The 26152-nt window shown below is 45.1% G+C and overlaps 1 protein-coding gene and 2 long non-coding RNA genes across 5 annotated transcripts in view; 1 reads left to right on the top strand and 2 right to left on the bottom strand.

Annotated features, from left to right (window-relative positions):
- Nucleotides 1-26152, bottom strand: part of SHISA7 (shisa family member 7) — a 490738-nt gene that overhangs the window by 382515 nt on the left and 82071 nt on the right. The gene's annotated exons all lie outside the window — the stretch shown is intronic.
- Nucleotides 16533-19833, bottom strand: LOC142256540 (uncharacterized). Its single transcript, XR_012727536.1, has 3 exons — nucleotides 19326-19833; nucleotides 19077-19237; nucleotides 16533-16826 (listed from the first exon to the last, which is right to left on the bottom strand). It is a non-coding gene; the product is annotated as an uncharacterized LOC142256540 (long non-coding RNA).
- On the top strand, nucleotides 19966-23426 carry LOC142256497 (uncharacterized). The gene is made up of 3 exons (XR_012727531.1): nucleotides 19966-20633; nucleotides 20722-20882; nucleotides 23133-23426. It is a non-coding gene; the product is annotated as an uncharacterized LOC142256497 (long non-coding RNA).

A 26152-nucleotide genomic window follows, 5' to 3' on the forward strand; every position in this document is an offset into this window, starting at 1 on the left:
CATTGTTTCCTATGCGGTTCGGTTCGTCGAACGTTTCGCTGAACCGAACTCGAACGATACGTCCGTTCGGCGAACCGAACTCGAGCCGAACCGCGACCGGTTCGCTCATCTCTAGTAATGAGCCTATGGGGAAACTAATATAGGTAATACTGGAATAGCCACATGTATATGATAAACAGTACATAATGTGGTATTCTTTGACCATGGATAATTTTGTTATAGACCCAATGAGGCCTGTTTTGTGGATGACCAGTGATGAATAATTTCTACTATGCTACTATGGACTGAGGCGGCACAATTCTTTGTGAGGGTGTTTTTCCTGACCAATTAAGATATTGGATATATCGGACCCATTCTAGTCATTTAAAGTGTGGATCCATCCAGTTTCTGGTCAGTATATTTATGGAGACAAGTACATGTCTATATAACTTTTGGTGAAGGGCACCACTGGACTCCAAGGTAACAATGACCCTTTGTTGTTTCCATACAGATTGGAATTAATGAATAAACTTTTCAAGGATCTAGTTAAGACGCCCCTGATGAGCCCTGAGACTACTACTATCAGAAAGGGCGAAACGCGTTGGACGATTCTTGGATAGTAAAATCTTGTGTTTACCTTCTATTCAGTTACTATCTGCTACTGAGCACACAGACTGATTTATATACGCGACTAAAGCTGGGGTCACAATAAACGACAGCGACAACGACCTCGCTGTTATGTCACCATTTTCTGTGACGTAGCAGCGACCTTGTAAGTCGCTGTTATGATCGCTGCTTAGCTGTCAAACACAGCAGCCGAAGCAGCGATCATAACGACACTGTGCTGCAACATGTGCAGAGAGCAGGGAGCCGCGCACACTGAGCGCTGGCTCCCTGCTCTCCTAGCTACAGTACACATCGGGTTAATTACACGATGTGTACTGCAGCTACATGTGCAGAGAGCAGGGAGCCGCGCACACTGCTTAGCGCTGGCTCCTTGCTCTCCTAGCTACAGTACACATCGGGTTAATTACACGATGTGTACTGCAGCTACATGTCACAGTGCAGAGAGCAGGGAGCCGCGCACACTGCTTAGCGCTGGCTCCTTGCTCTCCTAGCTACAGTACACATCGGGTTAATTAACCCGATGTGTACTGCAGCTACATGTCACAGTGCAGAGAGCAGGGAGCCGCGCACACTGCTTAGCGCTGGCTCCCTGCTCTCCTAGCTACAGTACACATCGGGTTAATTAACCCGATGTGTACTGCAGCTACATGTCACAGTGCAGAGAGCAGGGAGCCGCGCACACTGCTTAGCGCTGGCTCCCTGCTCTCCTAGCTACAGTACACATCGGGTTAATTACACGATGTGTACTGCAGCTACATGTGCAGAGAGCAGGAGCCGGCACTAGCAGCAAGAGCGGCGGAGGCTGGTAACGAAGGTAAATATCGGGTAACCACCTTGGTTACCCAATGTTTACCTTGGTTACAGCTTACCGCAGCTGCCAGATGCCGGCTCCTGCTCCCTGCTCGCTTCATTTCATCGCTCTCTCGCTGTCACACACAGCAATCTGTGCGTCACAGCGGGAGAGCGACGACCAAAAAATGAAGCTGGACATTCAGCAACGAGCGGCGACCTCACAGCAGGGGCCAGCTCGTTGCTGGATGTCACACACAGCAACAGCGACGGGACGTCGCTGCAACGTCACAGAAAATGGTGACGTAGCAGCGATGCCGTTGTCGCTGTGTGTGACACCACCTTAACCTTAGGCCCCCTATACCTGTCAGCCCCGGGTGATGATACAGACAAATTAGTTACCCTGGACTGTGCACTTTCTTTCTATCTGTGGTCTTACTGCTTTGGGTTAGTACACTCCTTTGAGTTAGTGCACTTATCTCAGAAATAGGGAGGGATTGCCTAGGGCCTAGTCACCGCGGAACGGGGGCGTCACTACAAATTAGGACGCCGACCCCCGTACTCTAGGAAGGGAAAGGTCAGGGCTGTGGCCCCTTCATCCTTTTCCTCTCCTATTATTGTTTTTAGTGTTGTTTATATGTATGCATGTAATTTTGATAATCAATAAAAACTTTTTTATATAAAAAGTAGAAAAGACTGAGGTTTTGATGCATATATCTACTTTGGATATCCCTTATTGGTATTCTATTTGATGTAGTTTGGAATGGCTGGTTTTCTGACTAACGCTTTGATCCCTGGTTACTGGCACTGGTGTTCCAGGTCCCAGGGGGTAGGTCCTGCATCCCCGTGAGGATGCAGTTCCCTGAAGTGCCCTGAGTGGCTCAGGGGCACAACACAGTACACTCATGTTGCATTGGTGGCCGGAATTGTGTGCTCGCCCATACTCCTAGCATTAGCAGCATTTCCTATATAAAATAGGAGAAGCATAGGGGGACTTTATCTGGCTTAATTCAGCAATCTGGACAGCTTTAGAATGGCATGAACACGTTCCATAGCATAGAGTTTGCTTGCCTCACCTCACCTAAGAAATTGGTCACTCTGAGGACTGAACATTGGTAGAAAACCTAAGCAATGAGCTGTAAACTATAGATATTGAGAAGATACAGGATTTTTCATACTGGGTATATTGCAAAGTTGCTTGTTTTTACAAGCTGTTTGCAATTTTTTTCATAAAGAACTTTAATTCTTCTCTTATTGGCTGAAACCTGGATGTAAGACCAAACAAGGGCTCCTCCAGATGAAATCATGGGGATTTGGAAGATTTGCCCCCAGCATTTCGCCCCCAGCATTTCGCCCCCAGCATTTCGCCCCCAAGTACATTTCGCCCCTGCACATTTCGCCCCCAGGATGATTCCCAGGATGATCCCCCCCAGTATTTCGCCCCCCTCCCATTTCCCACATTTCACCCCCGTATGTTTTGCTTGCAGATGTTTCGCTCCTGATGTCTTGCCCCCACCTCTTGACCTCAGATGTTTTGCCCCCAGATCTTTTGCTCCCCACATTTCACACCGACGGGCCCTTAACTGTGCAGCTCCTCATCGCCTGGCTACTTCAGGAATTCTATAAAGATAATAGGTGAAGATGATTGTACATGAAGGTGGGATTATGAGCAACTCAACGGCCTCATTCACATGTGTGACTGCACATATATCATAGGTACACATGAGGTTAAAAAAAAAAATAATGAGTGGTTTGCTGATGGAATGTTTTCCACTATACCAGCCTTGTTTAAGCAACTTTACACAATCCATGCAGTCCACAGAGGCCTTGTTGTTCCTGTAGTGTACGACTTGCTGACAAACAAGAGCCGTTCAACCTACCCGAAGTTGCTATAAGGCTATGTGCGCACGTCGCGTAAAAACATGCAGTTACGCTGCGCTTTGTAGCGCAGCGTAACTGCATGCGTCCTGCGTCCCCTGCACAGTCTATGGAGACTGTGCAGGGGCCGTGCGCACGTGGCGTTTAAGAGCGCAGCGCTTCGGCTACTGCCGAAGCGCTGCGCAAAAAGAAGTGACATGTCACTTCTTTCCTGCGCTTTGCCGGCAGCTCCTGCTCTGTCTATGGCAGGAGCTGCAGGCAGAGCGCATGGAATCGGCGCTCACTACGGACATTTCTGCAGCGATCTAAAGCGCACATGTGCTCTTCAGATCGCTGCAGAAATTTCTGCAGGGCTTGTACGCAACGTGCGCACATAGCCTAAGAGCTGAAGAACATGCAGTCTGCACTGCAGCCACAGAACCTAATGATAGATTTTGAAGTTGCTGCAATCCAAGCATTTGAGAATAAGTTCCCCAACCCTGAGAAGACCGGCTCCTTCTTCGACCTATTGTAGTCAGTTTGGCGTAAAGTTCAAAATGAAGCACTCAAGGTGCAAAATCAAGGCGACCATGAGTTTGCTCGCTGGATACGCATGATACCTGCCCTTGCACATTTCTACCACCACAGAATGTTGTGCAATCATTTGAAGAGCTGGTGGAAAATCCGGACTTTCCACAAGAAGCATTACCCATTGCCAACTACTTTGAAGACACCTACAGTACAGACCAAAAGTTTGGACACACCTTCTCATTCAAAGAGTTTTCTTTATTTTCAGGACTCTGAAAATTGTAGATTCACATTGAAGGCATCAAAACTATGAATTAAAACATGTGGAATGAAATACTTAAAAAAGTGTGAAACAACTGAAAATATGTCTTATATTCTAGGTTCTTCAAAGTAGCCACCTTTTGCTTTCATTACTACTTTGCACACTCTTGGCATTCTCTTGATGAGCTTCAAGAGGTAGTCACCAGAAATGATTTTCCAACAGTCTTGAAGGAGTTCCCAGAGATGCTTAGCACTTGTTGGCCCTTTTGCCTTTACTCTGCGGTCCAGCTCACCTCAAACCATCTCAATTGTGTTCATGTCTGGTGACTGTGGAGACCAGGTCATCTGGTGTAGCACCCCATCACTCTCCTTCTTAGTCAAATAGCCTTTACACAGCCTGGAGGTGTGTTTGGGGTCATTATCCTGTTGAAAAATAAATGATGGTCCAACTAAATGCAAACCGGATGGAATAGCACGCCGCTGCAAGATGCTGTGGTAGGCATGCTGGTTCTGTATGCCTTCAATTTTGAATAAATACCCAACAGTGTCACCAGCAAAGCACCCTCACACCATCACACCTCCTCCTCCATGCTTCACGGTGGAAACAAGCCATGTAGAGTCCATCCGTTCACCTTTTCTACAAAGACACGGTGGATGGATCCAAAGATCTCAAATTTGGACTCATCAGACCAAAGCACATATTTCCACTGGTCTAATGTCCATTTCTTGTGTTCTTTAGCCCAAACAAGTCTCTTCTGCTTGTTGCCTGTCCTTAGCAGTGGTTTCCTAGCAGCTATTTTACCATGAATGCCTGCTGTACAAAGTCTCCTCTTAACAGTTGTTCTAGAGATGAGAAGGTGTGTCCAAACTTTTGGTCTGTACGGTATATCGGGTGAATGACTCGGAGAGGATGTCAAACCCCTTTGTTTCCGGTTCAACTCTGGAATGTGTATGAACGAACATTGAACGATCAACATCGAACAAATTATGATGTTGAAGAAAGACACCGAAGCTTTCAAGAAACATGTGGTACCCATTAACGAAACATATACCGGTTCATTAACTGTATAAAACATCAGCTGGAGCTCCACGGGTTAGAAATTATTCAAATCATAGCAGGAAATACCACCACTGCGAGAAACAAAAAATATGCCGCAGTTTCTTCAAGGTTTAAACGCATTGTACACGACTTTGACAATAGGAACTTGGTAGCTTGTCTGAGAGGTATTGCCTACTATTTTGAATTCTAGTATCCAGTCACATATTGGATGTTTTGAAAGCTGCGTTTTAGCTGCAAAATTATCTAAGTATTAAAACCTGTAACTTGATCAAATCTATCTATCTAAAGCCTGCTTTACACCTTTCAATTCTACATACGATATAGTATGCGATGTGACACGCCCCCATCGTACGTGCGACACGTTCAATTTGTTGACCGTGTCGCACAAATGATTAATTGCTGTCACACGTACTTACCCTTCCATACGACCTCGATGTGGGCGGCGAACATCCACTTCCTGGAGTGGGAGGGACGTTCGGCGTCACAGCGACGTCACACAGCAGCCGGCCAATAGAAGCAGAGGGTCGGAGATGAGCGGGACGTAAACATCCCGCCCACCTCCTTCCTTCCGCATAGCCGGTGGGAGCCGCGGGACGCAGGTAAGATGTGTTCATCGTTCCCGGGGTGTCATACACTGCGATGTGTGCTGCCTCGGGAACATTGAACAATCCGAAGTTCAATTTTTAGGTTTTGAATGACGTGTATGTGTGACGCCCTGGACTAGCCAGGTAGTCACAGACGTAACACCATACACACCCCCTTCCCTAGACAGTCACAACAGTCAAATAAAAACCCTTGTTGCCTCCCTCCAGGGTCTGATGTCCACACCAGGTGGGGCGGAGACAGGTGGTTGGCCCCACCCACCGAGGAGTTCACAGGTCTAGAGGCGGGAAAACAGACAGATTAGTTTTGGAGGTGAAAGTGAGGAGACCGAAACTGTCGGTGTCTGGGTAGGGGCCCAGACACAAACAGCAAGGTTGGCAGACGATGGTGGCCGTCTGCAGGAGTTAGTGAATCTCTGCAGAGCCATAGGACTGGGGTCGGGCGTTGGCCCGCCGGTACCGAACCGGGGAGCGGAGTGAAGCTAAGCACACAGGCAGGGACATCGGACCCCGACCAAGCTTGGAGCCACCAACAATAGTCAAATCCGAGTGTGACAGGAACCCCAGGGGTTTCCCAACAACCAAGACCCGACAGAAGGCAACAGTCCACACCGAGAGGATATACAGCCACCGCCACAGGCTAGAGATCCAAGGGCCAGCGCCTGCAGGCAAAACGGGCTCCCACGGCACCCATACGCCGGGGAGCGGACTACCGGTGGGCAACCACAGGAGTCAGAACATTCTAACAGGTGCAGGGAAAGACAGCCACCATCATCCGTCCGGGGAGAGCACAACACTGCAGCCGGCTGCGGGACCCGTCCATCCAGCCGTTTGGTTTACCAGAGACTCTGTCATTGACTGCCTGAGTGAGTAGACCAGTGCCATCCGGCACCGCGCCGCGCTGCCCCTGCAACCCTGCATCCCAGCCATCCAGCCTCCCCGTTACACCACCGGGCCCCGGGATCACCAACCCCTACCCACGGAGGGGACAACATCCTAGCTGCTCCCTACCATCTTTCCCGGGATCCCCGTCACCAGCAGCGGTGGGGCTAATAATCACCACGACCCGTGGGTGGCGTCACGAACTGTCTCCCTAAACAAACCACCCCCTTTTCACTCGTGGACGAGGAGCGCTGCTCGAGTTCCCGGGTCCGGCCCACCGCTCGAGCCACCGAGTAGCAGCAGAAGCCCCGGAACTGAGCGTGGCGAGCGCGTCCCCTCCGCCTGCGACAACTTGGCGTCACGAACAGGATAGAACCAATCTACCTACCGGTAGAAGTGCGCTTTGCAGTCCCCGCCGGCGATGTCCGGCCGAAAAATTTGAAGTGCCGCCATCTTTGGCGCGAAGATTTCCCGCTCAAGCGTTTTCCCCGAGCAGGGAAGGCGCGAAAGTGAAGCCCCGCCCCCAGAGAGGAAGTTCTAGAAAGAACCAAGGGTGGGCGGGTGAAGGCCTGCCTGATGTAGCCGAGGGCATAAGAAGCGGGGATGCCAGGACCCTGAAACCTTCCCATTCCTGGAAGAACAAGCATCAGGATGTCCACCCCATCTGAAAACCCCGAATCCCCAGAGCCTGCGCCTGGGACGGAGGCGTGGCTGAATGCCCAAGTGATGGTGCTGTGCTGTCGCAACCGGACCCAGGTGCGTGACCTGCTGGATCGCTGGACCGCTGAACTGGAGGAGCTGGCTGCGGTTGTGCGGGCGCATGAAATAGAGGCCATGCTAGAGGAGCTGGTGAGTGACCCACGCCGCTGCGGCTGAAGGACCCGGTCTACCCCCGGCCCCTGCAGGGCTCGCTCCATCGCCCATGCTGACCGCCCCTACTATCCCGTTCAACCCGCCGCTCCCGATGGGGATGGCGGAGTCTGCGCTGATGCCCCGCCAGGGCCCGGAGGCCCGAGAGGACGCCGGCCAGCCGAATGTTGGAGCGGTTGGCTCAGAAGAACCGATGGTGGTCCTCCGTGCACCGACCGATGATGAATCGCCTGCCACTGAGGAACCACGGGTCTGGGCTCAGTTGGGAACCGTATCTGTTCTGCCGGGCCCCACCCTCAGTCCCCTGGAGTCAGATGACAGCGACTCAGGGACTGAGACAGAGCTTGTCTCAGAGGAAGAAGGGGTCTTCGACTTGCATAATATGGAGGCTACCTACATCCCTCGGAGTGGCAACAATGGATGCTGGGCGGCCCTTCCCCGGCGCGCCTGCCGCGTGCTGGAGGGGCTAGAGACTGTAGTTCTTCACCTGGAACAGGGCGAGGAATACGGAAATGAGCAATAATGGCAGCGGTCCTCCATTGCAACCCAGTTGTCCCCGTTGGGACCCCCAGCACCGTGTTTTCGTTGACTAAATGAACACTAATCACATGAGTTTATCACCTGATCATCAACCAGTTGATTATCCCGGCCGTTGCCGGCAAGTTGTCCCCGTGGGGACTCTGTGTGTTTTCATCGCCCACATGAGGAACTACTCATGAACATGGCCGAGAACGTGCAGGCCACCCACAAACTTGTGGGCTTGTAAATAGTTTGTGGGCCGTTTTCCGTTCCGTGCCGCCTCCGGAGAGGCAGATTGGAGGAAGGGCCCACAGCAGAGTAGGCTGGGGCCCGGCCACCACCAGGACCGGTGGCCATCCTCCGGGGGTCAGGGGTCCCCCTGGACGTGGGGTCCCCTAAAGTGACAGCCGGGTGCGAGATACCGTACCCGTTCCCGCTCGGGTAACCTGGACCAGGACTGGGGTAAAGGGGTACTGCCCGTTTCTTAGGGGCAGCATCAAGGTTTAGGTTGCTTGGGTGGGGGAGCGGATGACCATGAACCCGTCCGTTAATAATAAAAGTGTTTACAAATGTTTGAAACGTTAAAGTGCCATGCCTCCCGTAAGGGAAGAACTGAAAAGTATCCTTGTGTTAAATGTTTTACATGTTAAATTATTTTTGCAGAAAAAAAAAATAAAATCGGTAATGGACGGGCAGCCCAAGGGGGAATGTGACGCCCTGGACTAGCCAGGTAGTCACAGACATAACACCATACACACCCCCTTCCCTAGACAGTCACAACAGTCAAATAAAAACCCTTGTTGCCTCCCTCCAGGGTCTGATGTCCACACCAGGTGGGGCGGAGCCAGGCGGTTGGCCCCACCCACCGAGGAGTTCACAGGTCTGGAGGCGGGAAAACAGACAGATTAGTTTTGGAGGTGAAAATGAGGAGACAGAAACTGTCAGTGTCTGGGTAGGGGCCCAGACACAAACAGCAAGGGTGGCAGACGGTGCTGGCCATCTGCAGGAGTTAGTGAATCTCTGCAGAGCCATAGGACTGGGGTCGGGCGTTGGCCTGCCGGTACCGAACCGGGGAGCAAAGTGAAGCTAATCACACAGGCAGGGCCATCGGACCCCGACCAGGCTTGGAGCCGCCAACAATAGTCAAATCCGAGTGTGACAGGAACCCCAGGGGTTTCCCAACAACCAAGACCCGACAGAAGGCAACAGTCCACACCGAGAGGATATACAGCCACCGCCACAGGCTAGAGATCCAAGGGCTAGCGCATGCGGGCAAAACGGGCTCCTACGGCACCCATACGCTGGGGAGCGGACTACCGGTGGGCAACCACAGGAGTCAGAACATTCTAACAGGTGCAGGGAAAGACAGCCACCATCAGCCATCCGGGGAGAGCACAACACTGCAGCGGGCTGCGGGACCCGTCAATCCAGCCGTTTGGTTTACCAGAGACTCTGCCATTGACTGCCTGAGTGAGTACACCAGTGCCATCCGGCAACGCGCCGCGCTGCCCCTGCAACCCAGCCATCCAGCCTCCCCGTTACACCACCGGGCCCCGGGATCACCAACCCCTACCCACGGAGGGGACAACATCCTAGCTGCTTCGTACCATCCTTCCCGGGATCCCCGTCACCAGCAGCGCTGGTGCTAATAATCACCATGACCCGTGGGTGGCGTCACAAACTATCTCCCTAAACAAACCACCCCCTTTTCACTCGTGGACGAGGAGCGCTGCTCGAGTCCCCAGGTCCGGCCCACCGCTCGAGCCACCGAGCAGCATCAGAAGCCCCGGACCCGAGCGTGGCGAGCGCGTCCCCTCCGCCCGCGACATATGCGATGAACAGTTTTACATTCAATCGCAATCGCACGTAGCTGTCACATGCTACAACAACACTAACGATGCCGGATGTGCGTCATTTACGACGTGACTCTGCCGACACATCGTTACATTTGTTGTAGCGTGTAAAGCCCGCTTTAGACTCAAAGGTCACTTTAATATACTTGTCACTTTATATAGGATTTGTTGTGTAATTGATGACAAAAGTGGGTGGAGAAACATTGGGGGGTGAAATATGGGGGCAAAATGTGGGGGCGAAAAGTTGGGGGCAAAAAAACCCCATCTGAGAGCGAAAAATCCGGAGGTGAAATGTGGAAGACAAAATGTTGAAAATGAAACATCCGGGGGCAAAATGTGTGTGTGGGGGGGAGGGGGTTGCGTCACATCCGAGGGCAAACTGTGGGGGCCGAAATGTGGTGGGCAAAACATCTGGGAGAGAAACAGCCGGATGGGAAATATTGGGGGGCGGAATGTGGGAGGGGTGAAATATGGGGGGCGAAACATCCAGGGGCGAAATGTTGGGAGCGAAACATCCGGGGTCGAAATGCTGGGGCCGAAACATCCGGGGGAGAACATTACTCGGGGGCGAATCATCCTAAGGGCGAAATGTGCGGGGATGAAATGTGCAGGGACAAAATGTACTTGGGGCCAAAATGCTGGGGGTGAAATGCAGGGGGGCGAAAAGCTGGGGGCGAAATGCTGGGGGTGAAACTTCCTAGAACCCAGTATTAGTGAGTTTTTACCTCAGTATCTGTAAGGCATTCTGCACACGCTGAAAATTTGAGTATTTTACATCAGTATTTGTTAAACTATGTTCACACAGGGAGTTTTTGATCATTTTTTTCATTATTTTTTTGAGGCAATAGTCTTGTTTACAGATTAATGTTGGACTGTTCAATACTATGCCTTAGTGTTTTTGTTTTTTTAAGCTGAAGGGTATATGTATTAGATTAGTAGATGTTTTTTACGTTATAGTTTCAGCAACAATTTTTCAGAAATCATCTGTTTCAGGTGTTTGACACATGACTTGTCACATGACCCTGTGTTTAGGGATGGGGGGCCCACATGTCCTAAACAGCCCAGGGCCCTGGTTACCCTTAATCCACCCCTGAATGTGACCACAACACAGCTTTCTGTGTAAATTTAATAGTGACAGATGGTTGCCAATCATTGCTGGGATCTGGATGGACTCCCTGCACATGCTAATTTGTCCTGTAATGATAATCTTTTGCTGATAGCAAACTGATTGTATTCAAACAGCAAAATACAGCCCAGCAAGTGACACATCCCTGTAATCAGGGTCTCTGCTCCTACATCACTGTGCTCTCAGATTACATAGCAAAAATCTGGTGAAAAACTTTTAAGATGAGCAGTCAGCTATAGATTTAAAAGTTCAAAGTGGATATGATCTCCACCAATCAACCCATCCAGACTGACAACTGCGGCATTTATTGAGCACTGTGAGATCTCAGCAGCAGAAAGCCATACTGAGGAACTGTCAATCAGACTAGGAGGGTGGAGCGTGAGTACTTCATTAAAGGTAACATGTCACCACTTTTTTGGCGTATAAGCTGCGGCTAAAACCAGTGGGCTCTTATATACAGCATTCTAACATGCTGTATATAAAGGCCCATGCCGCTGTGAGAACATAAAAAACACTTTATAATATTTACCTAACGGTCGCGCGGCTGGCCATATTGGCGTCTCCGTTCTCCGGTGCCAACCTCGCCTCTTTAGGCCATCTTTCTTCTCCTTCTTCTCTAGACGCGTCCGACGTCATCCACACTCGCTGGCATTCAGGGTTCTGAGCAGGCGCACTTTGATCTGCCCTGAGCAGGGCAGATCAACGTATTGTAGTGCGCCTGCGCAGGACCAGCGAGTGTGTGTGACGTAGACGCATCATGCACATAGGCTTCTGAAAGAGGACGAAGATGGCCGAAAGAGGCAGCGGCGGCACCGGACAATGAAGACGCCCGTATGGCCAACCGCACGACCATTAGATAAGTATTATAAAGTGTTTTTTATGTTCTCACAGCGGCATGGGCTCTTTTATACAGCATGTTAGAATGCTGTATATAAAAGCCCGGTGGTGGTAGCCGCAGCTTATACGTCAAAAAAGTGGTGACAGGTTCCCTTTAAAGAAAATACAGATATTATTATGTCTAATAAATCTATTTAGCAGTATATGCCACTTGTATTGTGAGATGCTTTAAATTAACCATTGTGTTTAAACCTATATATTTTCATATCTTTTAAACTGAATTAAAACAATTAAATTACATTTTAAAGAGGTAAGTTATCCAAGCTTTAAACAGACCTCTGTAGTCACTCTATGGCTGTGTCTACACTTTGCATTTTTACCTGCGTTTTAGCTGCGTTTTGAACTGCAGCATTTTCATGCCAAAATGCATGCGTTTTAATTTTCAAGCAAAGTCTATGGAAATAGGACTTTCTTGTGCGCACTTTGCAGTTCAAAACGCTGCGTTTAATTTGCATAAATTTGGGCAAAAACTCAGCGTTCAAAGAAGCAACATGTCAATTGTTTTTGCCATTTGGGCTGCGTTTTGGTAACATTGAAGTCAATGAGAAGTTGCAAAAAGCAAGCAACATCAAAATTCCAGCATTTTACATGCTTTTTAGCTGTAGAAAACATGCATTTTGGACTAAATAAACACATGCGTTTATGACATCAAAATAATGGAATGATATGTCCCTTTACACACACACATAGTCCGACAATTAAATTAATGAAAAATATTAACTTATTGTTATTTTAGCCATTAATAGTATAAAACCGCTATAATTATATTAAATATAACTAATTTCGTTATGATTTTAAACATTATATTTATTTTCCTTTTTTTTTCCTTTTTTCATAGTGTTTGTATGCTAAAACTATATTTAGTAGTGTCTTTGTAATCAAAACGCATCTGACTTTAAGCAAAGGAAACGCAAGTAAAAAGCGCTAAAAATGCGGCTAAAACGCGGTAAAAACGCACGTGTATTTACCGCGTTTTCATGGTCAAAAGCAACTTTGACAAAAACCATTTCTGCCAGAGGATGCGTTTAGAACTACAACTACCTCGACGCAAAGTGCGGACATAGCCTTAGTGTGCAGATTGCCAAATAGTGACAGTGTGCAGTGTTCACGATACTTCTATATTCCCTGTAACATGATCTTAACGGTGTAATTTGCATAGTTGCTGTCACTTGCAAACTAGATTCTCATCCGTTTTTCTAACGTTCTATTTAGATGGAGTGACTGCAGAAATCTGTCACACGGAGTGACTGCAGAAAACATTTTCACCTTCAGTTGTGAGAATCCAATGAAAACCCTGTTTTATATATTTGAATTTATGAGCCATTAGAGGGGGAAGAACCAGAATAATATTAAGGCTTTTTCAAACCTTCATAAAAATGTCCTCACTGACATTGAGCCAAATTCTGCACACTCATCCTCCAAAACATCTGTGATTAACAGAGAAAAGAATTTAACAATGCAGATGTGGCACTGCTATAGGGACAATGCTCATCAGCTATGTACTCTTATCAGTATATAATTTAGTGTATTCATCTAGTGTATCTACAATCAGTATCATTATACAACACAGCTTGTTCATTAACAGTGCATTGAAATGTAGCAGTTTTTTCAGCATTTTCATTATCACTTAAGCAGTCAGCAATTAGTAAAACACTGACATTTTAAAAGGACTATGAAATTTTCTAAAAATGTAACACTATGCAGCAAAACTTGATTGTTCTAATTTCAAATTATGCTCACTCTGTGGGGGGGAGAATGTTTCTCTGCTGGTTTCTCACTTTAAGGGCTCATGCGCACGTTGCGTACTTACATGCATTTACGCTGCGTATTGCGCTGCAGCGTAAATGCATGCGTCCTACGTCCACTGCACAATCTATGAAGATTATGCATGATACGTGCGCACAATGCTTTTATGAACGCAGTGATTTGGGTGCTAAAATTTTGACCCAAATCCGTGCGTTCATAAAATGAGCATGTCAATTAATTTGTGCGCTTTGGATGCAGCTCCCACTCTGTCTATGGTGGGGGCAGCAGCCATAGCGCATGAAATCGGCTTTTATTTGTACAGAAAAACTGCAACCATTATGCAGTGTTTCTGCAGCGATTTGTCGCGCACATGTGCTGTCAAATCGCTGCAGAATATTCAGTAGTTACGTGCGCATGAGCCCTAAGGGCGCAGTTACGTGGCCGTATAACAAATGATGATCACATCAAAATGCTAGAACTATACAGTGGCTCTCCTGACTCGAGCCTGGGAACTGAAAAGAATACCTGCTGCCACGCTCGGCTCAGGAGCGCCATCAGACAGGCCATGAGTTGCAAACATCATGCATATTATACGGCTGTCTGACTGTGTCCTTAGGATGAGTTTTATTTTATGCATAGCGCAGCATTTATTCGACACATAAACTATGCATTCTGTTGTCTCCAGCATGTATAGACAATATACCTATTTACCTAGTAGAAAATCTCAAGCATAAAGACATGAGGAATCAGTTTACAGTCTGTGTGCTGTCACTGATTAACCCTTTCATGACACTGGACATATCAGTGCATCCAATTTGGCGGACACTTCTCGACCTTGGATTGGTAATATCACAATAAGACCTAAATATGACAGACAACAATAAGAGTTAAAGTGGGTGGGCTTCAACCAGCGCTGAAAGTACACACTGCCTCTACACTATTGGAATCTACCCTCCCAACAAACGGACCAGCCACAATGGCTAAATTATGAATCCCAGCGGGAGAAGGAGAGAGCGAAGAGGCATATTACTGGTCAGAGTGACAGAGCAGGAACATGCAGGCGGTAGGAGGGAACACCCGACGTACGTTTCGCAGTACTTTGCTGGCTTAATCATGGGTGATTAAATTGTATACCGGCAGGACCCTTTTATGGGCGTATACGCGGTCACATGACCGCCGTTTCGACCAATGTATTGTATTTAATGCGGCGCATGCGCGGCTGCGTCGCTCATCACACACACCCACCGCTGGCGTCAGAGCCCACGTGAACGTCTGGTAACCAATGTAACCAAGACGCCTGCCAACGGGCATAGGAGATGCCGCAGTGGGGGCTGGAGGAAGCGACACAGTCGGGCATACGCACATCCAATACATGGTAATCAAAGAGTCACAGAAAAAAGAGGTAAATAAATAAATCCAGTTTGTGCAATGATAAGGCAAAAAGTTAACCAATATACAGACACATAATCTGGCGCGATATTAAGATCATAGCTGCACAGGAAAAATTCATAATATTTATAGCGCATGCATGTAGATGATCCACTTTCATAGATGTTAATAGGTCAAAACGGGAAGGAGGTAGTAGATTCCCAAGTACATACACATAAAGGACACTTAACAACCTCATGTCCTATTAGTTACCTACTAGCACTCCGAGATACATGATTTATACACATTTATTGGACATCCCTAGATGACCAAATTAAGGAGTAACGCCATTTTTCAATAAAATCAATCTTTATTTAAACATATTTTTTTTTTTTTTTTTTTTTAAAATATTTTAGCAAAAAAGGTACCGTATAAAAGAGAGGCACGGACAGGCACATAATTAGATCCCTATATTAGTAACTGGGATATTTACACCCAGGCAGGTAAATGTATAGCTAATTACAGCCAAAAACCAAATATTAAATGAATCTAGTGATTATACCAATTATTAATACCAGTATACCATATTCATTGCTGCACAAATCTCCACATATATAATTTAAGACAAGTATCATATGCCATATGGACCAAGAGCAGACTCTGCGGTTCCACCTGCGTTTTTTCATCTGCAGTGCATAGATTTTTTCATGCAGGGTTCCTCCATGAATAATCTGTACTCATAAGAATAAATAAATAAAAGAGTATGGAGGTTCCCTAAGCACGAATCAATTCCATTGAATGCAGTATAAATTAATGAACGCACAAGGTGGTGTCAGCAGAGCCTGCTCAGGCTCACAGATTACATAGAATTCATGACACTTAGAAACATACAATGTGCAGCAACAAACCATCTATGATAACGACCGCACAGACCATGCAAGTCCAAAAATCAACTAGAGATTAGTGTAATTAGGCTGACAAAATACATGATAATATCATAATATTACATCACCTGACTGGGAAGTATCCTGCCGTGACCCTCGCACTCCGACACGTGTTTCACAAACAGCTTTCTCAAGGAGCGTGTCAGAGGTGAGGGGCGAGCAGATTATAAACATCAGATAACCAATAAGAGGTGCCAAAACCTGATTGCATTCAAACGTCACACCAGGAAACAGACTAATCCCATTAGCGGCGCATGACTGCAGTTGCTACGGACGCTTGAAAAGAGACCTCCCACGGATCGCGATCACGTGACCGTGACGTCATGACCCACACGGTGGTGAGTCATGGCAACCACAGCACGCTATCTGACGCGATGTGTGACGGTCAGTCGGCAGCAGTAGGAGTCATGCGCACTGGGTAATCTGTGATACTTAGAAAATAATACACACAACAGGACAGGAAGATTTCGATCATTCAAAAAACTTATTGTCAGAAAAACTATGCAATCGACTGCAAAAAGGCACATCATTAAATAGAAGGGAACCATATTATTATGCAAAGATATATAATTTTACAAAAAACACCCCATTATAGCATACAATCAATATGATAGAAACCTATACAGTCAAGGGCACGTCTTTACATAGGAGGAGATCATATTATTATACAGTCATAAATGGATTTACAAATTCTAGAGAAAACACCCCATTATAACATACAGTCAATACAAAATAATTAAAGAGAACACTACTCCATAACACTTGTTCATATAATATATAATGATCCTGTCGGACGACTTGAAAGAGTAGCTCCTTCCCCTAGACATCAACGGTCATCACACGAAACCTTCCCAGGACATGTAGAAACAGCACACTCCATTGGTGAAATTAACCCGAATATATGGTGACCTAAATGAACTAAAAAAATAAACGATTAAAATAATAAAAAACAAAACCCACCAAACACATCTAACTAAAACCCAGGCATCCATACGCGAAGGATACAAGAGACACAAGAAACTACAAAATATCATGAAAACAAACACCTCAGAAAACCTCCCTCTTTTTTGGATACAACCAGGTTGATTACAGGAAGGCTGAAAATCCCATATTTTCGTTCAGCCCATTAGGAGTCAAGGTTCCCAGCCTATAAATCCACTTACTTTCAACCTGGGCAAGAAGCTTACCAAGATCCCCCCCTCTGGTACCGAGAGACACTAAATCAATACCTTTCGCTTTCAACAAGGAGGAATTACATCCATGATACTTTTTATAATGTCTTGGAATGGTTTTTAACAAATTTTCATCGGTGATGCTTTTAGCTTTCTCAATGTCCAGACAGTGCTCACGAATTCTAATTTTCAACTCCCTCGTGGTAAGTCCAATATATACCCTTTTGCATGGGCATTCAATCCTGTAAATCACACCTTTTGAGGAACACGTGATCCGATGTCTAATATCGAACTCACGTGATCCATCAAAATTGTGAAACTTCTTGGACTTAACAAGATTGGCACACGCCTTGCAAAGGCCACATGGGAAAAAACCAACTGGCAATGGTTGGCTGGACATGCTTGTTTGAAATGGTTCATAGTTACTATGAACAAGCATGTCCCTCAAGTTTTTACCACGTTTAGCCACAATAGATGGTCGTGATGGGAGAATTCTTTTTAGAACCGGATCCGTCAGTAAAATATTCCAATGTTTCTGGACTACTGTCCTCATTTTATCCCACTTATTATTGTAAGTGGTAATAAGACGCACTGTCTGGTCATTATTTGTTGTTTTCACCGTGTTGGAAAAAAGGAGAGAGTTTCTGGACGACCCCACTGCTCTCCTAAAACCATGCCTTATTGTCCTCCGACTATAACCTCTTGATTCAAATCTATGGGCCAGCTCCTCAGAGTGAGTCATAAAACTTGAATCATCGGAGCAAATTCTCCTAACCCTGAGGAACTGGCCGACAGGAATCCCCTTGATGGTATTTTTAGGGTGTGCAGATGATGCCAGTAGTAAGGAATTAGTGGCGGTTGGTTTACGGAAGACCTGAGTGGACAACAAACCGTCCGATGATGCCACAATTTTCAAATCCAAAAAATTGATTTCACGGCCATACTCAAATGTGAGTTTGATATTTAGATTGTTTTGATTCAAACTCTGCATGAATTCCTGTAAACCAACCACATCACCCTCCCAAATAAACCACACATCATCTATATACCTGATCCAATTCAAAACCTGATGAGTACATAGATTGTTGTCACTCACAAAAATCTGCCGCTCCCACGCCCCCAAAAAAAGGTTGGCGTAGGATGGTGCACAGCAGGCACCCATGGCAGTACCCTGGGTTTGTAGATACACCTTTCCATTGAATATGAAGATGTTATGTGTCAGTATATACTCAAGTAAGACTAAAATCAAGTCCGCCGTGGGACGTGCAATATTACTAGACTCAAGGTACCAAGAGACAGCCCTCAGACCATCCGGATGCCTGATGGAGGTATATAGAGATTCAATGTCAGCAGACACCATCATCATATTATCCTCCAGGTGAATCCCATCCAGACGTCTGAGCGCTGCCGTGGTATCCTGAATGTAAGATGGTAACTCACATACCAACGGCTTCAAATAATAGTCAATTACTTGACACACCAATTCAATGAGGCTACCATTCCCAGATATTATGGGTCTGCCAGGGGGATTAATTGGATCCTTGTGAATTTTTGGAATCAGGTACAAAGCCGGGAGACGTGGATGAAGTTTCTTAACAGTATCAAGGAATTTTTTGGGAATAATTCCCTTGTCATATGCTTGTTCTAAGATCACAACTAAAGAGCTATGAAAAGTAGAGGTGGGATTATATGGTAATTTCCGGTAACATTTAGTATCTCCCAACAATTTGTTAGCCTGCTCTTCATACTTGTCACACGGCCAAATAACAAGGTTGCCGCCTTTATCAGCTGGCTTGATAATGACATCCCGCCAGGATTGTAACTCTTTCAAACCAGCCCACTCATCTTTAGTAAGATTCCGGGCTGGTGAAGGTGAGGCGGCCAACTCTTCAATTTCTTGAGAGACCATTTTCGTAAACACCTCTAAGGCCGGACAAATACTCAAGCTTGGGAATTTTTTAGATTTATTCATAAGCTGTAACGGGAAATTACCAACCTCATTCTCTGAGCTCTCCTCCTCCAAAGATTGTAAAATTGAAAGTGCCTCTTGCTCCTCCCTAGTGGTGAAGATATCAGAAGCTTGAGTCTTATGATGCAATTTTTTAAGCAGGATTTTTCTTGAAAAAAGGTGAATATCTTTCACCGCTGTGAACGCGTCTAGGGGATTAGAAGGGGAAAAAGTTAATCCCTTTTCTAATAAAGAAATTTGTACATCTGAGAGCATGTGTTGAGAAAGATTAATTACCTGCGGCCCATCCTTACGTTTGTCCCTCGGATTGAAGATATCATATCCTTTACGTTTCCCTCTGTATCCATTATATGAGGGATCTCTGGGACCTTCTGAGCCGCTTGTAGACACATTGCTCTCAGATGCAGAATTCAACGATTGATTAGAGGCAAATCTGGAAGTAGCCATCTTGGATTCCTTCTTTATCTGCCATTTATAAATTTTTTTACTCTCAAAATCTTGGATATCGCGCTGATATTTTTTCAATTTATCAGTGCTGATCTCCTTCTCCCACCGTTCAAAATCCTTATCCAGGCTCGCAAAAAGTTCTTGTAGGTCATCCTTAGATAGATCTTTTTGAAGGCCCTCCTCAAGTTCCTTTATCTCCTCCTCTAATTTAAGCAAGGTAATTTTATTCTTTTCGTTTATAATTTTCATAAATTCAAACGAACATTTTGCAGCAGCCTTCTGCCATCTTAGGATCAAATCTTCCTGCTCCAGATCAAAGCTAGGATATAAATGAATCCTAAGACCCCGGGGGATGATTTCTTGCTCACAATATCGCTCAAGGTATATTTTTGCTGTTTGTTGAACAGTTGGTCCCATTCCACAATGGATTTCAAAGCCAGGGAAACCAGCTGGCTGTCCAAAGCCTCTACTATATTTAGCAAGGGTACCGGTGTGATTTTACCCCAGTCATCATGCAAAGATAGTATCAAGAGATACAGGAATGTTTTACATAAAAAAACAAAAATTTGGTGGACAAGTAACTCCCTTGAGCGATATTGTGAGCAAGAAATCATCCCCCGGGGTCTTAGGATTCATTTATATCCTAGCTTTGATCTGGAGCAGGAAGATTTGATCCTAAGATGGCAGAAGGCTGCTGCAAAATGTTCGTTTGAATTTATGAAAATTATAAACGAAAAGAATAAAATTACCTTGCTTAAATTAGAGGAGGAGATAAAGGAACTTGAGGAGGGCCTTCAAAAAGATCTATCTAAGGATGACCTACAAGAACTTTTTGCGAGCCTGGATAAGGATTTTGAACGGTGGGAGAAGGAGATCAGCACTGATAAATTGAAAAAATATCAGCGCGATATCCAAGATTTTGAGAGTAAAAAAATTTATAAATGGCAGATAAAGAAGGAATCCAAGATGGCTACTTCCAGATTTGCCTCTAATCAATCGTTGAATTCTGCATCTGAGAGCAATGTGTCTACAAGCGGCTCAGAAGGTCCCAGAGATCCCTCATATAATGGATACAGAGGGAAACGTAAAGGATATGATATCTTCAATCCGAGGGACAAACGTAAGGATGGGCCGCAGGTAATTAATCTTTCTCAACACATGCTCTCAGATGTACAAATTTCTTTATTAGAAAAGGGATTAACTTTTTCCCCTTCTAATCCCCTAGACGCGTTCACAGCGGTGAAAGATATTCACCTTTTTTCAAGAAAAATCCTGCTTAAAAAATTGCATCATAAGACTCAAGCTTCTGATATCTTCACCACTAGGGAGGAGCAAGAGGCACTTTCAATTTTACAATCTTTGGAGGAGGAGAGCTCAGAGAATGAGGTTGGTAATTTCCCGTTACAGCTTATGAATAAATCTAAAAAATTCCCAAGCTTGAGTATTTGTCCGGCCTTAGAGGTGTTTACGAAAATGGTCTCTCAAGAAATTGAAGAGTTGGCCGCCTCACCTTCACCAGCCCGGAATCTTACTAAAGATGAGTGGGCTGGTTTGAAAGAGTTACAATCCTGGCGGGATGTCATTATCAAGCCAGCTGATAAAGGCGGCAACCTTGTTATTTGGCCGTGTGACAAGTATGAAGAGCAGGCTAACAAATTGTTGGGAGATACTAAATGTTACCGGAAATTACCATATAATCCCACCTCTACTTTTCATAGCTCTTTAGTTGTGATCTTAGAACAAGCATATGACAAGGGAATTATTCCCAAAAAATTCCTTGATACTGTTAAGAAACTTCATCCACGTCTCCCGGCTTTGTACCTGATTCCAAAAATTCACAAGGATCCAATTAATCCCCCTGGCAGACCCATAATATCTGGGAATGGTAGCCTCATTGAATTGGTGTGTCAAGTAATTGACTATTATTTGAAGCCGTTGGTATGTGAGTTACCATCTTACATTCAGGATACCACGGCAGCGCTCAGACGTCTGGATGGGATTCACCTGGAGGATAATATGATGATGGTGTCTGCTGACATTGAATCTCTATATACCTCCATCAGGCATCCGGATGGTCTGAGGGCTGTCTCTTGGTACCTTGAGTCTAGTAATATTGCACGTCCCACGGCGGACTTGATTTTAGTCTTACTTGAGTATATACTGACACATAACATCTTCATATTCAATGGAAAGGTGTATCTACAAACCCAGGGTACTGCCATGGGTGCCTGCTGTGCACCATCCTACGCCAACCTTTTTTTGGGGGCGTGGGAGCGGCAGATTTTTGTGAGTGACAACAATCTATGTACTCATCAGGTTTTGAATTGGATCAGGTATACAGATGATGTGTGGTTTATTTGGGAGGGTGATGTGGTTGGTTTACAGGAATTCATGCAGAGTTTGAATCAAAACAATCTAAATATCAAACTCACATTTGAGTATGGCCGTGAAATCAATTTTTTGGATTTGAAAATTGTGGCATCATCGGACGGTTTGTTGTCCACTCAGGTCTTCCGTAAACCAACCGCCACTAATTCCTTACTACTGGCATCATCTGCACACCCTAAAAATACCATCAAGGGGATTCCTGTCGGCCAGTTCCTCAGGGTTAGGAGAATTTGCTCCGATGATTCAAGTTTTATGACTCACTCTGAGGAGCTGGCCCATAGATTTGAATCAAGAGGTTATAGTCGGAGGACAATAAGGCATGGTTTTAGGAGAGCAGTGGGGTCGTCCAGAAACTCTCTCCTTTTTTCCAACACGGTGAAAACAACAAATAATGACCAGACAGTGCGTCTTATTACCACTTACAATAATAAGTGGGATAAAATGAGGACAGTAGTCCAGAAACATTGGAATATTTTACTGACGGATCCGGTTCTAAAAAGAATTCTCCCATCACGACCATCTATTGTGGCTAAACGTGGTAAAAACTTGAGGGACATGCTTGTTCATAGTAACTATGAACCATTTCAAACAAGCATGTCCAGCCAACCATTGCCAGTTGGTTTTTTCCCATGTGGCCTTTGCAAGGCGTGTGCCAATCTTGTTAAGTCCAAGAAGTTTCACAATTTTGATGGATCACGTGAGTTCGATATTAGACATCGGATCACGTGTTCCTCAAAAGGTGTGATTTACAGGATTGAATGCCCATGCAAAAGGGTATATATTGGACTTACCACGAGGGAGTTGAAAATTAGAATTCGTGAGCACTGTCTGGACATTGAGAAAGCTAAAAGCATCACCGATGAAAATTTGTTAAAAACCATTCCAAGACATTATAAAAAGTATCATGGATGTAATTCCTCCTTGTTGAAAGCGAAAGGTATTGATTTAGTGTCTCTCGGTACCAGAGGGGGGGATCTTGGTAAGCTTCTTGCCCAGGTTGAAAGTAAGTGGATTTATAGGCTGGGAACCTTGACTCCTAATGGGCTGAACGAAAATATGGGATTTTCAGCCTTCCTGTAATCAACCTGGTTGTATCCAAAAAAGAGGGAGGTTTTCTGAGGTGTTTGTTTTCATGATATTTTGTAGTTTCTTGTGTCTCTTGTATCCTTCGCGTATGGATGCCTGGGTTTTAGTTAGATGTGTTTGGTGGGTTTTGTTTTTTATTATTTTAATCGTTTATTTTTTTAGTTCATTTAGGTCACCATATATTCGGGTTAATTTCACCAATGGAGTGTGCTGTTTCTACATGTCCTGGGAAGGTTTCGTGTGATGACCGTTGATGTCTAGGGGAAGGAGCTACTCTTTCAAGTCGTCCGACAGGATCATTATATATTATATGAACAAGTGTTATGGAGTAGTGTTCTCTTTAATTATTTTGTATTGACTGTATGTTATAATGGGGTGTTTTCTCTAGAATTTGTAAATCCATTTATGACTGTATAATAATATGATCTCCTCCTATGTAAAGACGTGCCCTTGACTGTATAGGTTTCTATCATATTGATTGTATGCTATAATGGGGTGTTTTTTGTAAAATTATATATCTTTGCATAATAATATGGTTCCCTTCTATTTAATGATGTGCCTTTTTGCAGTCGATTGCATAGTTTTTCTGACAATAAGTTTTTTGAATGATCGAAATCTTCCTGTCCTGTTGTGTGTATTATTTTCTAAGTATCACAGATTACCCAGTGCGCATGACTCCTACTGCTGCCGACTGACCGTCACACATCGCGTCAGATAGCGTGCTGTGGTTGCCATGACTCACCACCGTGTGGGTCATGACGTCACGGTCACGTGATCGCGATCCGTGGGAGGTCTCTTTTCAAGCGTCCGTAGCAACTGCAGTCATGCGCCGCTAATGGGATTAGTCTGTTTCCTGGTGTGACGTTTGAATGCAATCAGGTTTTGGCACCTCTTATTGGTTATCTGATGTTTATAATCTGCTCGCCCCTCACCTCTGACACGCTCCTTGAGAAAGCTGTTTGTGAAACACGTGTCGGAGTGCGAGGGTCACGGCAGGATACTTCCCAGTCAGGTGATGTAATATTATGATATTATCATGTATTTTGTCAGCCTAATTACACTAATCTCTAGTTGATTTTTGGACTTGCATGGTCTGTGCGGTCGTTATCATAGATGGTTTGTTGCTGCACATTGTATGTTTCTAAGTGTCATGAATTCTATGTAATCTGTGAGCCTGAGCAGGCTCTGCTGACACCACCTTGTGCGTTCATTAATTTATACTGCATTCAATGGAATTGATTCGTGCTTAGGGAACCTCCATACTCTTTTATTTATTTATTCTTATGAGTACAGATTATTCATGGAGGAACCCTGCATGAAAAAATCTATGCACTGCAGATGAAAAAACGCAGGTGGAACCGCAGAGTCTGCTCTTGGTCCATATGGCATATGATACTTGTCTTAAATTATATATGTGGAGATTTGTGCAGCAATGAATATGGTATACTGGTATTAATAATTGGTATAATCACTAGATTCATTTAATATTTGGTTTTTGGCTGTAATTAGCTATACATTTACCTGCCTGGGTGTAAATATCCCAGTTACTAATATAGGGATCTAATTATGTGCCTGTCCGTGCCTCTCTTTTATACGGTACCTTTTTTGCTAAAATATTTTAAAAAAAAAAAATATGTTTAAATAAAGATTGATTTTACATAAAGGACACTGCCAGGTAGAAATAAATAAACATACAGTGTGTACATTCAGCACTGGTTGAAGCCCGCCCACTTTACCTCTTATTGTTGTCTGTCATATTTAGGTCTTATTGTGATATTACCATTGTATTTATGTATCTGAATTGGTTTTAATATTTCATATTAATAATGCCTTTTATATCTATCCTGTAAAACTCCCTTTCTTTTGTGTTTAAGTTATATGCCCATGCGATCACCCCTGGATCTCGGCTTACATGACAGTCAAGCCCTGGCTATCACATCTAGGGACGGTTCATATGTGATTTTCATACTTGCATGTGACAATTAGCTTTTCTTCATACGTCTCTCATTGAACATTTAGAGAACTATGAGGAGAAGCTTGTCATCACATGACTGTAAGTATGCAAATCACATATGAGTGATTGGTCACATGATGACCACCCAAACTGCTTGATGGGGGGCGGGGAAGTTGGGGCGCCAAACTGAATCCTTCCCCCGGGTGCTGGAAAGCCTAGATACACCTCTGTTTAACATGCTGTATATAAGAGCCCAGACCGCTGTGTAGAACATAAAAAACACTTTTTAATACACACCTAACGGTCGCGCTGCGGTGGATGTGGCTCAAATGGGCATCTTTGTCCTCCGGTGCTGGCGCCTCCGCTTTCGACCATCTTCGTCCTTCTTCTGAAGCCTATGTGCATGACGCGTCTACGTCATACACACTCGCCGGTCCCGTGCATGCACTACAATACTTTGATCTGCCCTTCTCAGGGCAAATCAAAGTGCGCCTGCTCCAGACCTGAATGCCGGCGAGTGTGTATGACGTTGGACGAGTCATGCAACTTACGGGTCATGCACTTCAGAAGGACGACAGAGGCGGCGACAACGATGGCCGAAAGAGGCGGCGCCGGCACCGGAGGATGAAGACGCCCATTTGACCCACATCCACCGCAGCGACCGCTTTAGGTGAGTATTATAAAGTGTTTTTTATGTTCTACACAGCGGTTTGGCTGTATATAAGAGCCCACTGGTGGTGGCCGCAGCTTATAAAGCAAAAAACTGGTGACAGGTTCCCTTTAAAGAGACTTGTTAATGATGGGGTGTGATGATTTGAAAAAGTTGACTAATGTTCGTAATTAAAGCCATCTGGGCCCGGGGCTTTACTTTTTTCAGATTATTAATTATGTTACTAATTTCTTCCATAGAGAAGAGTTTGTTTAGATTGTCATTTTGGTCTGAGTTAAGTTTGGGGTGATGTATATGTTTTAAAAAATTGTCAATATTGTTGTCAGAAGATTGTGGGATGGACAGATCGCTTCACCCCCGGGCGATTTTCAGTTTTTTAATATTCGTCTTTTCCTCCCCTTTTTCCGTGAGTCCTAACTTTTTTTATTTTTCCATCAATATTGTCATATGAGAGCTTGTTTTTTGTGGGACGAGTTGCACTTTTGAAAGAAATGATTAATTTTACTATATAGTGTACTGGAAAAGGGGAAAAAAATTTCAAGTGAGGCGAAATTGCAA

Source organism: Anomaloglossus baeobatrachus, chromosome 11 (genome assembly GCF_048569485.1).
Source record: "Anomaloglossus baeobatrachus isolate aAnoBae1 chromosome 11, aAnoBae1.hap1, whole genome shotgun sequence".
Lineage (NCBI taxonomy): Eukaryota > Metazoa > Chordata > Amphibia > Anura > Aromobatidae > Anomaloglossus > Anomaloglossus baeobatrachus.